Source organism: Protopterus annectens, chromosome 3.part1 (genome assembly GCF_019279795.1).
Source record: "Protopterus annectens isolate FY-2018-M chromosome 3.part1, PAN1.0, whole genome shotgun sequence".
Taxonomy (NCBI): domain Eukaryota; kingdom Metazoa; phylum Chordata; order Ceratodontiformes; family Protopteridae; genus Protopterus; species Protopterus annectens.
In genome coordinates, this window is record NC_056732.1 from 241,308,669 (window position 1) to 241,324,237 (window position 15,569).

The window sequence follows — 15,569 nt, forward strand, 5'->3', positions numbered from 1 at the left end:
TCACCTGCAGCCTGGGCACAATAGACGTCAGTGAAACATGGGCATGCTGGATGTGTAAAATGAGGTACTGCATATGTTACCAAACAAATATAGGTCTTATGTTGAATAGTTTTTACATAACAAACACTACTAAAGAAAAAAGAACATGGGAATTGAACCCATACATAGGGGAGGATCAATCACCTTACCTTATTATTTAACCAAATAAGCTAAGTGACAGAACAGCTACGTAATTAATCTAAAAGGAATATCTAGGATATATGAGTCACAGCTATATGTGTTATTCCCATAGAAATGTACAGCAACCCTCCAGCAAAGATCAACTGCATCCCTCTGATGTAGGCCTTCATAGCGGTGGCAAACCTGCACTCCAGTCCTGAAGATCTCTGCCCATTGTTGGTATTCCCTCACAGTCCAGTTCCATATATCAATATCACGAAGTTCCTTTGCCATGCTTGCATATCTTGCTGAAGTTTAGCATAGACACTGAGCATTTGGTTCCTCTCCTCCTTGGTCCAGTTCTGCACCCAGACACACTGGAGACTCCTCACAGTAGCCATCTTGCTTATTTAGGTCAGGAAAAAAGCTTTCAGAAAATTGCTTGCTGAGGTTCCACTCAGTTTGCAGGTAGCGATGATAAGAGCAGTAAATGTATCAAAATCACATTTTAAAAGTCCCACTTATAGGATGGTATCAGATCATTGGTGGGTAACAGGCATGTGCAACATATGGTCCCATTTAATGACAAATACTGGGTATTTGTATGGAACACCTTCTGTTACTCCAAGCTATTGGTTAATGCACTGAATTTGGAGAACTTATACGGACATGCGCAAATGCTATTCCAAAACCTTAGATGTTAATTAACCTCATTAATTATGTATGGTGCAAATGGTACTTACAATTTCTGTGCATATAGCCAGTCTTACTTTATGGTATACCTGACTTACAGGTAGGGTCAAAATGTAAAGTGGCACCCGCTGGCATTGCTGTGGTGGGATGTATTGCTCTTATTACAGACCTATGTTAATATTTCTCCTTATAAATCTTTTTATACATGTTGAAAGTCACTTGTTTGGCAAAATTTTCTGCAATACAAAAAATGTCTGTGACATACTGGAGGGGTGTAGGACTGACCACTATGCATACAGCTAGGTACATCTGCATTACTAAAAAGCAGGACTTCAACATATGCATTTGTGCAGATAAATCGAAAGAGCCACAGTGAGCAGTACATATTGAAGGGCTGACAACACATCGTCATGTATTGCTGCTGATCCTGTCCATTCTGTGGTACAGCTATGAAAACAATGTGTTTCAAATGTATGCATTTGTTGCATGTTAGTTAATATTCACATACATCAATATTGATATGTTGATATGACATTCATTGCTGCTTAGTTATACATGCAATATAGACAGTACCAGAATTAAAATACATCAGAGATCATGTCTGGTTATCTTGTACTGTCTGTGGTTTTCCCAAGGATAATAAGGCATTCCGAGGGTTTCTGTAACTTGTACAATCACTACTTTACAGTTCTTTTCTTATTAATATAGTTGTGGTTAGTGCATTTCATCCCATGCAGACACAATGGGAATAGCATTGCCTCCTCACTGTTTATTGTGTTGATATGTAGGCATTCATGCATAGCAGTTCATCTAACTTTCATTATTACGATGTGCCTCACTGACTGCGGTTGTGTATGACAGCCATCCAACATTATCGATTTACACACAGCCATTATGTTATGAAGTATGTGCTAATGAGTAAAGTCCATTAATATTGTCTGGAGTGTATGGTTGTATAGTTGTCCTTTGATTGTTGTGATTTCCACTGCAGTGTGTTCAAATCCCATGTACAACCAAGCAGATATCACAAGTGATGATGCCGTTCCATCTGTTACGTATTTAGAAGTTATTTTCATATCACTTATGTTCTTATATATGTAACAGCACTATATATGACAGGGCCAATTTTATGTAGCTTTGCATTTCACATGAATGGAGAGCAGGTCAAGTGACATATAATTGCAACATCATCATGTCCATATCTGAGCCCCATTATAAAACATATTGTGTGCATATCACTGTCTTACAGATGACAAACTGAAGTAGATGAGAGACTTTCTCTCCCCAAGAAAATGAACTCATCATTGATGCTCTGCGCCAGTATGGACACAGTCTCCTTGGACAGCTGTGAAATACTGTATGGAGGACCGAAGTGTAGACAGTCTTGACCAACATGTTAAATGCTGTGGGAGGTCACAATAGATCTTGGGGGGGCCTGTCTGCAATGCTGTTCTGACATGATCCTTTGCATAGCCAAAAGGATACAGCAATATGGGAGGTTGAGGAATGCCACCAGTGGTGGCCCACCATTGACTCCCCTGGTGAGATAACAGTGTTCTTGGCATCCCTGCATACAATCAGTTGTGATCAGTGGTATAGAAGCAGGTGTTCCAGGATGTACATATATGTTGTATTTTTTTTAACATTTGTGCATGTGCACTACCTCATTACATTTTGTTGTTTCACACATATTCATGTAGTGTTACATTTGTGTTCCAGCAGGAGAACTGCACCATGAATGTGGGAGCACACATGCTGATGATACCCAAAATAAGTGTAATGGAATGTTATCGCACAACTGTGGTACATACATAATACTTGCAACAACATGTGTTGTCTTTATTCATTTGCACATTTGCACATCCACATCTGGACAGCAGCAACACTTCATGTGAGTGTTTGAGTATCCAGTTACTGTAAGCAATAGCTGTTATTGCCTCTGCTGACTGTCTTGACAGTGGTATATACTGGTATCTATGTCAGATGATCGAGTTCTCTGAAACTCGCAATTCATACGGACAAGACCATATGATTGAGTTTTCAAAAACATGAACATCAAAAAAAACCCCCAGAAAAATCTACTTTTTTTACATTTATGCAGAGGGGCAAGACCCCCTGCACTCCCACATCACCTGCAAATTATATATAGCAGCTCCAATGATGAAAAAAGTAAATTTCCTGATCCTCGCTGTACTGCGATCTCCATTCAAAAGCTTCAAATTTTCAAAATCTCGATCATGTGGTCTCGATCGTATGAACTTTGAGTCTCTGAAAATTCAGTCAACTGATAAGGATCCATATACTGACATATTGATATATCTGTGTCATTGTCACCTACAGATATATCATCATAAGACATGTGCTATGCAGGTAAACCTACAGAAAGACCAGGTATGGTTTTCCGCCATGTTTATAGGCTGCAACACTGTGTATCACACCTGTGATGTATGATATTCATATCACTGTTTTCCATACTCAGGTACATCTGGACAACAAGTGCACCACATGTCAAATGAAAGTCTCCATATCCTGTTAGTGTTACTTATTTGTCTTCATGTGACTCTGCATGCATTCATGGTGCATACTTACATGTTCGGCTTTGTTTGTCTTTCTACTACAGGATCTGCATTACAACAGATGATAAACTCACCACACCAGGAGGATGTAACTGGTATGACAGTTCCTCTGTTTCATACATGTTAGTTTTGAAACTTCTCTCGGTGTCCTCCATTAATATTGTGTCCTTCTACACCTGCGCAGGACAACTGCCATCTGCACATCAGCCTCATCCAACTGGTATTTGTATATATTGCCTTCTGTGTGTTATATATCTGTTGAAATGGTATGTGATAGAAACTATGTGCTTACTAATACTGTCTGAAAGTCTTTGTTTTCTTATGACAGTTGCATTTCAGCCCTCACCTCCAGTGGTGGATTTCCATGATGACATGTCAGATGTTTATTATTTTATTACTCATATATGTCATATATGTTGCATATGTAATGCAAATGTCATCTCTTTGCTATATAGGTTCTGTGAGCCACACCTAGACATGACATCCTGATAAGTCCTTAGCCTGACTAACATTGTAGTCATATAGTTGTCACATATGTCCGTACTAAGCTGCACTATATAATTTATGTCAGTAAATCTGATCTGTGTCCTTTGTATCTTTTTGTAGCATGTCCACTGCCTGCCTCCTTCAGTAGCCCATCCCGTGATCCTATGGTGGATGTAAAGTGCCACACTGTGCTAGCATGGCTCATGGCATACAACACACAGAGTTGATGAAACAGTCTGGCCGAGATGATGACAGATGTATGGATCAGGCTGTAGCCTCTAACATGTAGGAAAACATATCCAGCCTTTCTGATGATGTGGGGACATCAGATGTTGGACAGGATGATGCCTGTGCACCACTGTCCCATATTGAGTCTGCTGGTGGTGTTGACTCCTCCCCACAACAGAGCAATAATGTCCAGTGCAGTACACTTTGGCATGTAGCTGGAGTGCATAGGCACACATAAGAGGGTGTCTGCCTACTCCTACAAGTGAATGAACATTCCCAGTGACATCATGGATCTGACATTTGTGCACTTGCCAGTGTCACAGATTGTGTTGCATAAAAGCCGTGTCCATTGCATGAAGGTCAGGAGTGCAGACACAGAAAGATCATGGCAACATAGACTGTGCAGCATGACAGTATATTATCTGTGGCACAGTCCGTTGAAAGTCTGGTTGTGGCAATGCTACAGCAGTGCTGTAGTACTAACCATCTGTTATGTATCTTGACAGTGCTTAGCCGATTACCACATGGGAGAGGCAGGCCCCCTCCTTTTAAACTCACACTTGCCTATTGGGCATTGATGTCTGTGTTGCAATGTGCAAGCTTATCTGCTGTTCACCAATCCACTCTGAGCCTAACAGTCATGACAAGACATTCATCTCACAGTCATGTTCCTTTGCACAGCATGTCTCCACATTCTAGTGTCACCACATCAAGCTCCTCAGTACAGCAAAGATGGCTGAGTGTTTCTGGATGTGGCAGGGGCAGCCAGGACCATGTTGAGAGCTGCCAGTGTGGGTGCCATAGACTGTGTTCAAGTAACACTTACAGATGATCCAGTGTGTGTCCTGTAATGTCATCCTGACCCCCATGGGGATATGCAACCCAATGACAATTTCATTTGTATGTGATTATTGTGAGGTCTGATGCCAAGGGATTCTGTTATTTTTATTGACCTTGGAAACTACATTCCCTTGTTGACAATCATTCCCTCTTTTAGATTGACATATGTTAATAGTGATATTGATGACAGTAATGCAACATGTGATAACTTGCTTGCATGATTTGTTAGTGGATTGATAGGGATAAGGCTTACATTACAATTTCTCTTATTCTTCATGCATGCACCACTATGACTCTGTATGCATACCTGTGCCATTTGTGGCCTGATTTGATGGCTTCACTTATCATTGTTTTGTATATGTTCATACTATTATATGTTACGGTCATGTATGATGCTCAGTGTGTACATCTAGTGGGTCATTTCCATTAGATGTGATCTGTGCTATTGTTGTGGGGCAACACATGAACATTACTCGTTACTCTGCATATTTCTCTACATGTGGCTTGTCATGACTCAAAGATGTGTGTCAGATGTTGACGAGTTGCCTAAGCTAGGACTTGTGGTTCCATCTTTGTTACCCATGCCTGCTTCTTCTCCCTCATTTGACTTCATGTTCCTCCTCTGACAACTGTGACATGTCATCTTCAGACATCTTGGGGCTCTTAGGGTAGGTTACCTACACATGTGGCAGGAAAACCACCGGTGCACACAGTAGTCATCTTTGCCACCATTTTCAGGTGTGTATTGCAATGCACTCCTGGATGTGTCCAGACATCTGAAATGGCTTTCAGCATGTCAACCACATGCTCAATAGTGTTTCCTGCTGTAGCATGTGCTCTACTGTATGCCTCCATAGCAGGGTTGCATGGTGCTCTGTATGGCATTATTAGCCACACCTAGAGTTTGTTATCCCAGTCACCTATTGGTGGAGGGAGGTAAAACATGATGTCATCATGCATAATGTTGACAGGTGTGTATTTAGCTTACATCCTAGCTGTGTTCCTTTATTCCACCATGTTGAAAAGCAGCCTTCAAACCACTGTCCTTCCATATAGCAACATTGTGACCCCTAGTAGGGTTTGCTGGCATGATATTCTTTATGCTGCCATCTCCTGAGTACACCACATGACAGTTCAGCGATGGCCACAACTTTATATGTATGTACCTTTCTGCTTAGGGTCCAGTGGGGCTTTAATAAGGATGTGAGTGCATTCTATTGCACTGAGAATATGGAGATGTTGGAGATGTTGTCAAATTGGTGCATGAGATCTCACCACTCCGTGACTCTAGATGGGAAGGGGATATATTTATCTACCTTGTTGCACATCACTGCCAGGAATTGTGAGAGAATGCAACTGGCAGCTGTCTGACATACTCCTACAGCATGTTACATATGTCGTTGGAATGTCCAAGATGCTAGTATACCTAAGCTCAGATAGACTTTGGTTTTTCCAGGTGTAGGGTTGCCTTGCAATGTATGCACAGATATGTGTGGGGTACACATGGTACACACAGCCTACACTAGCTGTCTAAGTGTTACTTGTCAGTTATTTGCTGCTCTGAAAGTTGGCTTTGTTGTAGTTTGGTTCTGTGTCTATTTGCCTTCTAAGATGCATTGCCACATGTATGGCTTGAAGTACCACAACCTTTTGTATTTCATTCACTGGCAGTTGCATTCTGTATTTATTTTTCAGTAATATTACAGATTCTGTAGAGTTCTGTTGGAGATAGTTTCCTTTCATTGGGTTGCAATATGACATTTGCCAAGAGTTTTGGAAACTTAGCTGGGCAAAGCACTTTGTCACATTTAAGTAGTGCCTGTTGTGTTTTGGAATCTAATGGGCATGTGAGGGACCCACATTTATCCTATGGTGAATGATAATTACTCAGAGTGATTCCATCGTGTCTTCCATAATTGTGTCCACAGCTGGTGCACGTAAGCCTTCCTTCAGTGTGCTGCTCTGTCTGGAACTTTCTTTTGGAATCTGGCCCAGTATCTTTACTTTGGAGATTATTCTTTGGGAAATGTCCACATAGATCATGTATGACTCTACACATAATTGAAATTATATACAAAAAGGAAGGTATTGGCTATTGGAAATGTAAATCCTTAATCAAGGCAGACGAGCAACATATGGCATATGATTAAAAAAGTTCTATAACCTTTTTTTGGGGGAAAACAATTTTTCCTGTAAACATTGTGGTCTGATAAATTTCTATTAACTAAAGTTTTGGTGTTGTTTAATATACCGTTTTCCTAGATGTGCATCCAGGTCAATTTCCGTATTTCTGGAACTTATTAACAATTGTCAGGAAAATAACTACAAAAATTGACAAATGATGCTATGCCTTCATTTCAAGAATGTTTAAATACTCTCACTGTTGCGTGTCAAAAAATGTCTGCTGGTAAGATGAAAACAAACAAGCTAGCCACAGAATATAATTAATGGATAAAACTGAATTTATCATTAAAGACATGTTAATCTATGTTCTATGATTAGTTTATGCTGGTTGGCTATTTAATGAATCGTAGTAATCAGTATAGTATTGATGTAGTCATTTAGTAAACAGTTTTATGTGTTTTATTATGTTAGTAAGTTTGTTCCTGAATATAAAACTTTTAACAAAATACAAAAAAAAAAAATATTACCGTTTGGATCAACAAGTGAGATTTATCAGTATTTTGAATGGAACAGTGCTGACAAATTCTGTTTGTTCTATTCTTTTTTTTTCTCTGACATGGAACTTAACTGAATGGGTGATATGTCCTTCTATAGCCAGACTGATTGCATAAGATGTATCCCATCTTTTATAATTCACCACCAACATCATTCTCCCTGGGTTATCTACAGAAATGTATGTATACACAAAGTCAGCCTTAATCTGAAACACTTCCTGTTCTAAAGGTACCAGTTTATAGGCACTTGGAGGAGTCATGCTTCTCCATAGCAGGCAAAGTGCTTACCAGACAGAAGCTGCTGCAACTGTTAAATAAGAGCATAATATTCACAATATGAGACAGTGGCAGCCTTGTAAGTTCCTTCTGCTGAACCAAACATCCCCAGTCCCACAAAATAAACAAACAAACAAAAACTGTAGTTTCTTCCATCTCTTCTAAATTAAATTCATTTTCACACTGGACTACATGAAAACATAATCGTAAATACATCATTACTACTATTTGCAGGCAGGTGTGCACCCACACTCAAACACACATTTGGGAACACTAGCTAACATAGCATACAGTGCATGATCCCATACAGATATTATTAAACTGCTCATTTTTCTTCTTCTGTCAACAATAGCAAACAACAGGTCTATTCAGCCTTCTTGGTAAATCACATCTTCAACACAGATATACAATTTAATGCTTTTTTTTCTTTGAAGTTGTCTGACTTTAAACTAATTTCTTACTGATGTGAATGAATGGGTCTTCCAGCAGTAAAACACAACAGAGTACAGACTACCTCATTCTAACAGTCTTCAGCGACTTCACATACTCACACACACACACACACACACACACACACACACACACACACACACACACACAGATGCACATGCATGCATTCACACACACACACACACACACACACACACACACACACACACACACACACACACACACACACACACACACACACACACACGTGCATACATACATGCACAGACATACTGTACACACACGCGTACGCACACACACACATATGCATTCACACACATGTACACACACACACACACACACACACACACACACACACACACACACACACACACACTTTCTTTCCTTAGATCTCAGAGCTGCACATGATGATGTTTGACTTACCATTCCTTCAGCACCCACGTACTTTCGACATCCTCTTGCTCTACTTGTCACGATCACAGCTCTAGAGACACCATCATATCTTACATCAGGGCCAAGGGTTGATGATGAAATGGCAGGCATGGGGACATGGAGGAAATAATGCAAACAAATCACAATTTAAGGGGACCACTTGGAATTTTATGGTACTCTGTTATTTTAAGAAAAAATATAATATTTTCTGGCAAGTACTGAATACTTGAGCAGTATGGGAATTTCCTTCTACAAGGACAGATGCCTCCATAACTTAGTGTCAGTTGAACTTATGGCTTTAGCTGCATAGATGACCAATTGAGTTTATTGCATATAGGTTAATAACATCACTTTTGGCACTCAATGTTACAGCATGTCTATATTACACTTCATGTGCCTGATTTCCACCAAATCTACTACATTTCTTATCATGGACAGTTTTACATAGCAGCAATTATGTCTCAAAGTGGAAATAGATGTAGAAACTATTACACTGAGGAAGATGTCTCTGTCCATCTAGGAACAAATAACCAGGGCTAAAATACAGAGGAGTAGTGCAGAAGTTTGTAAAACTGGGCAAAGACTTAGACAAGTAACACATATTGCATTGTTCTTTAAGCTGCTGTTTGTCCATGACATGGGTTTGGATGGGATAGTGCACTGCATCATGGGATACAACTTATTTATGAACAATGGCACAGAGCTCAGAGCGTTAGCTTAACTGAGAATTCATTTCTAACAGCACAGGGCTATATTGGGGTGATGGCCTGTATCTATCCAGACGGAGAATCAAGATCCTAGGTAACAAGCTTAAAGTTTTATTAACAGACATTTAAAGTAGCTGAGTTAGGTCCACAGAAAAGTAGGAGGGAACCACAAGTGTTTAAAGTATCTGAAATAGGACAGAGAAAAGCAATAGGAAAGCCATAGTCTCTCTCATCCATAGAGCACAGTAGTTAATGATTTAAACTTCAATGATGACAACAGTGTAACAAGATGTATTAGTAAATGGGAAAACAAGTCCACACAATATCAGCACAGATCAGGTAAAAAGAGACAACACAGAAATAAATGGAGGGTAATGAGTACAGATGACCAGAGTCTAGACAAAAATACGTTAATAAATAAAGCAGTGGTTTTGATAGATGAACCATGTACTGATATTGTAGCATTACACATGGTGCCGGGGTGTTACTTCAACACTGACACTCATCTGGGGTCAAGGTTTACACCACCAGGTGGCCAGCCCTGCCACAGCTGTTCTTCCATACCCTCACACCTGTGGCCAGTTTAGAGTGTCCATTCCACCTAATGCATACCTCTGGAATGTGGGAGAAAACTGGATCACCCAGATAAAACCCATATAAACACAGGGTGGGCATGCAGACTCTGCACAGAAGGCACCCCAGCTGCAAATCAATCCAGGAAACTTCTTGCTGTGAGACAACAATGCTGTCTGCTGCTCCACTGTGCCAGCTATAAGTGCTGCATTTACACATACAGAATGTGCAGCATCTTAGATCTCATGATCAAACATTTAATGCTGCAAAATAGGCATGCAGCAACTTGTACTTATTTCTATAGTAATATTTTAATTTCCAAAGAATGACTGCAAGGTCAGTTTTCAAAAATGCTGTATAAACTAGATACACTAATAGAGTTGCAGAAGATATTTTTCAGGTTATAATAAAACTAGTCCCATTACTAGATTTTTCCCCAGCATTCGATTTTAAATTTATCTAGCTCTGAACTGCAGAGGGCTTCATTTTATCTTCACATTGCTAGCTGGCATTACATACTGTACTGTACAAGTCAGTAATAAGAAATCACAAAGCAGAACTACAGACCAGCCCTTGTTTGCTAACAGATTCATAAATCATTGATATTACTGCTGTAGGTCTGACAGACTGAAATGAAGCAAATACTTATTTACGTAGATGTTGCTGACCCCCAGAGTCACCCAAAGATGTAAAGCCAAACAAAAACTGAGAAAAAATAGCACACACACACACACACACACACACACACACACACACACACACACACACACACACACACACACACACACACACGCATATGCACAAATAGTCTTTGTCTTTCACTTACTCCAAACTGAATGACAAATGAAATGTCTTAACTGAGCAACGGCTGAAGAGTTTTGCACTTATTTCATTTTGAATGCATGCAGTATGTATTCTATTCACTAATGTGTAGTACAAATAGATGAAAATGAACTATTTCTGTCCTTAATGTGTTTTTATTCTGATTGCTTTCAGTAGTTCTGGCTGATGGCTATCATCGTCTGCCGCAGAATGTCATGACTGTACTTTTTATCATCTCCAAGCAGTGTCTTCAGTAGTTTCCAGAAATGTCTGGATTGCTCCAGTAGAAAGTACATACACTTCATTATCATAAGAGACAAAGAAGGCAAAGTGGAGTCAAGAGTCTAGCATCCATGGAAACAGTGGATCTACATTGGTGGACAGCTGAGGGGACCCTTTCTAGATTATATTGTCCAGAAGTACAGCTGTAAATCATATTAGAGCTATATATGTGTGCATCTCTCCATGATTTTCAGAAGTTAGTTAGTGCCCTACCTTCTTGTTGATAGTAGTAGCTTACTGTACCTTTATTTTTCTCCAGAGATTATACGATAAAAAATAAATTTGACTGCTCTATACCCAGGAATGGAGACATTCCTGTGCTGCTCAGACATTCTCCCACAGGCAGCCAGCTGGTGACTAGAGCTGGTGCCGGACTTAATTGACCAACATGATGACTAGACAATAAAATGATGTGCTAATGCTCTGTGCATAAAATAGAACCACTATTTTAAGAGTTAGAGGTACTAAGCAGGACACTGTTTATCTCCAGCTATGGTCAGCAAGATTATGTAGCAATAAAAGCCATCTTAACAGTAACATCTCTAGACACAATAGTATAACAGTGACATTTTTTTCTTTATCATCTGGAATTCTTGATATTCAAGGACTCCAGTGTCTCACTCATGAATCCTACCAATATTACGTACACACTCCTTAGCAGCCCCTGTGTATACAATCACAATAATTTCACACACATATATACATAGGCACACACACATATGCAGACACATATACAGACACAAACACACACACACACACACAATTAAAATGGTCACTGATTATCTGCTGTCTGGGAGTGACATGAATAGAAAGTGAGTCAGTTCTTCTGTTGATTTCAGTCAAATGATACACACATTCCTTTAGAAAGTTCGAGTTTTGTCACGTTCTGTGAAATAAGACTAGGGCACATTAACACTTATTTTACTGTATGACCTTTAACAGGCTACTGTATATATTTACAGAAATGATACTAATGAAAGTTATACAAATAAAACATTTGGATACTCTGTAGCAGTTCTTTTATAACATGTTATAACATTAAATAAAATCTATCTAGTACACATAGCCAAAATCATCTGGGAGTAAAATGTATGACTGATGAAAATGTTTAAAGAATGTTTAATGAGTGCGGCTTTGTTCTCATTTAAAGTTTTGGTCTACTATGGTACTTTTCAGAGCCTCTGCTAACATAAATAAATACTTCCTCATCCTTTGTGACTCCAAGGGATGCAACTATTATTGTGCAGTATGACAAGAAGTCTGCAACTATTATTGTGCAGTATGACAAGGTCTTAATTTCAGCAGTTAGCACTGTCGCCTCACAGCAAGAGGTTCTCTGGTTCGATCCTCAGCTGGGGTGCCCTCTGTGTTGAGTCTGCATGTCCTCCCTGTGGCTGCGTGGGTTTCCTCCAGGTGCTCTGATTTCCTCCCACATCCCAAAGACATGCTGTAGGTGGATTGGACATTCTAAATTGGCCCTAGGTGTGAGAGCATGCGTGTGTGTGCCTTCTGTAGAAGGTTGGGCGTCAGGCTGGCAACTCGACACCATAAAACTCCACTGCCATTCATGAGCGGACAGGTGATCCGCTGTGGCAACCCCTAACCAGGAAAAAGCCGAAAGAAGAAGAAGAAGATGACAAGGTCTTCATTTCACCTGCCTTGTTTTATACTCACTGACAAGGAAATATGACTGCTTCATTTCTGAAGGCATCAGACCAAGTTTAACTATCTGCTATGCATGTCTCAGTGGCAGACCATGTTTGGATGACTGTTTTTTTGCATCTAATGCAGCCTGTTCTCTGTATTCCCAGCAAGCCTTTCCACATTACTGGTATATGGCCATATGAGAAGTCTAAGTGCAGACTGCTTGATTGAGCATGTGTAGAACCACATAAGTCATGGCCATGTGTTGCTGTTAGAATTTATGAACTTTATGAAATACTGTATGTTATGGGGGTGGTCTGAGGGTTTTTTTTTTTTTTTTTTTTTTTGAGAGTTTTCATTAAAACAAAAAGTTTTGTAAAATGTGACATAGATTCAAAGGGAGATGACAAGAAACAACTGTATAAAAGATCTATCTGACAAATATTGCTGGGTGCATGTAACATAAAATCTGGAAATAGACATTAAAAAACGGTCATATATAATAGGTGGGAATAATAACTTCTTATCACAATGGCTACACTTTCCATATTCTTTTGGAACATAAATGGCCTCACATGTATAGACAAAAAGGGAAGAGTACTGAATTACATTAAGAAATGCATATGCAAATAGCAATGCCACAGAAGACACATTTGGAAATAAGTGAATTTGATAAAGAAACAGTTTGAGGATGGATATTCAGCAGAGTATCAGGGACAAAGGAAAGGAGAAGCACTTATATTGATTACTAGATGAGCTCCAATAGTGATAGATGAGGGAAAAATATAATTATAGTAGATTTGTAGAAGTAAGAGGCTACTGGCAAAGGAGGAGGACTATGCGCACATGTAATTATATTCCACCAAATACTGCTATTATGGAGCTTAAGAAAATTCTGGGAGAAATAATTCGCTTTCAGCAGGGAATAGTACATACAGATGGAGACTCGAACTTGATTTACAATGGTGAGGATATACTTGGGAAGCTTAGAAGGAAAAATATAACAAAAAAGATAGATTTCTGATGAAATTTTTGAAAATATGTAGTATGAAAGACATGAATTCAGTAGTAGGAACTTGGACAGAATTTATATATAATTTCCCAAGGTACAGTAACTGGGCTAGAATAGACATAAAGTATATTTCATGAGAACATCTGTGTTTAATTTCTGCTTTGACACACATCTAATAACTATTTCAGATCATGTACCAATACTTATTAAGATAAACATGCAGGGTAATGAAGTAAAAATGAAACAATGACACTTCACCTATCTATTAAAAATAGAGGAATTTAAGGAATGGGTAATGGGAATTATTTGAGAGTTTTTAGGGAAGCAAGAAATTTCTTTAGAATTTATTACCAGTGAGTGGCATAAGATGAAAGTGGAGTTTAAAAATAGGGTAGAAATAAAACAAAAAGAGATATGGTTAAGAAGAAATAGAAATTATTTAGAGGGGGCTGGAAAATGTTAAAGTATTACAAAATAAGGGGAATCTCATGGAAAAAGAAAGAGTGCAACTGCAAAGTCTGAAAAGAAAATGAGGGAGTAGCTGAAAAAGTATGCATACGTTTAGAAAGTTTACTGTTAAGCAAGTGTTTTTTTTTTTGACAATACCTCCACAGCACAAAACTGTTTAGCACAACTTAAATAACAGAAAACAGAAAGGGTTGTTGCCAAACTTAAGCAGCCTATAACAAGAATAATAACCAGAGATCCTATAGAGATATTAGAGATATTTCAGAAATTTTATGAAAATCTGTATAAAGCAAAGAAATATGGAAATTAAAAAAGCACAAACGGAAATATTTATGAAGACTTAAGCATTCCAAAGTTAGAGGCAGATGAGGCTCAACAACAATTAAGATAGGAGGAGATGAGATAAAAACAGTGACATGGAATCAGTCTGAAGGAAAATCGTCAGGAATAGATGGTATTCCTGTGGAAGTCTGGAAGCTTGGAGGAAAGAAAGTGATACGATGACAAAAAGATGATACTCTTTGAAGGCCTGGTGCTGAAGTGTTAAGTTCTAATAAATCTGGTGAGCTACTTTGAGATCCATGACTTTGATTTGTTGTTTTTTACTTATAAGAAAGTGATAAAAATCTGGAAGGTTTTGTTTAATAGTATTTATTAACATACTGGAAGAAAGCTGTTGTGCTTGTAATACCTAAAAATGGTAAAGACCCATCACACCCAGCTTCATATAGGCCCATTTAAATTTTAAACCATGATTATAAAGTGTTTATGTCTATAATGGCTAAAAGAGTGGCAGAGGTGATGCCAAAATTGATATATATGAATTAATGTGGTTTTGTGGAGGAGAGGCAAGCATTTGACACTGTTAACAGAACAATGATGATCCAGAGGGAAGCAGAGTATAAAAAAATACCACTGTTGTTGGTGAGTCTTGATACAGAAAAAAACTTTTAAAGAATAAGCTAAGATTTTATGAGTAAGGCAATGGAAGCATTTGTGTTTCCTTATACAATAATAAGGTTAATTAAAAAGATATATGAGGGATCAGAGGCAACAATTAAAGTTGTGCCCAAACACAAGAAGATGGCAGGGGTGTCCTCTTTCCCCTTTGATATTTGCTTTCTATTTAGAGCCACTGGTAAAGAAAATAAGTGATTTAGAAGTTCAAGGATATAACTGGTGTGGTAATCAAGAAAAGTTTTTTTTTTTCAGATGATATTATTTTGTGCCTGATAAAACCAGA

At 38.7% G+C, this 15,569-nt stretch overlaps 1 long non-coding RNA gene across 1 annotated transcript; it reads left to right on the plus strand.

Moving 5' to 3' along the window:
- Positions 1–3,501: 3,501 nt before the first annotated feature.
- LOC122798846 lies at positions 3,502–12,209 on the plus strand. Its single transcript, XR_006364310.1, has 2 exons — positions 3,502–3,648; positions 11,095–12,209. It is a non-coding gene; the product is annotated as an uncharacterized LOC122798846 (long non-coding RNA).
- The last annotated feature ends 3,360 nt before the right edge of the window (positions 12,210–15,569 follow it).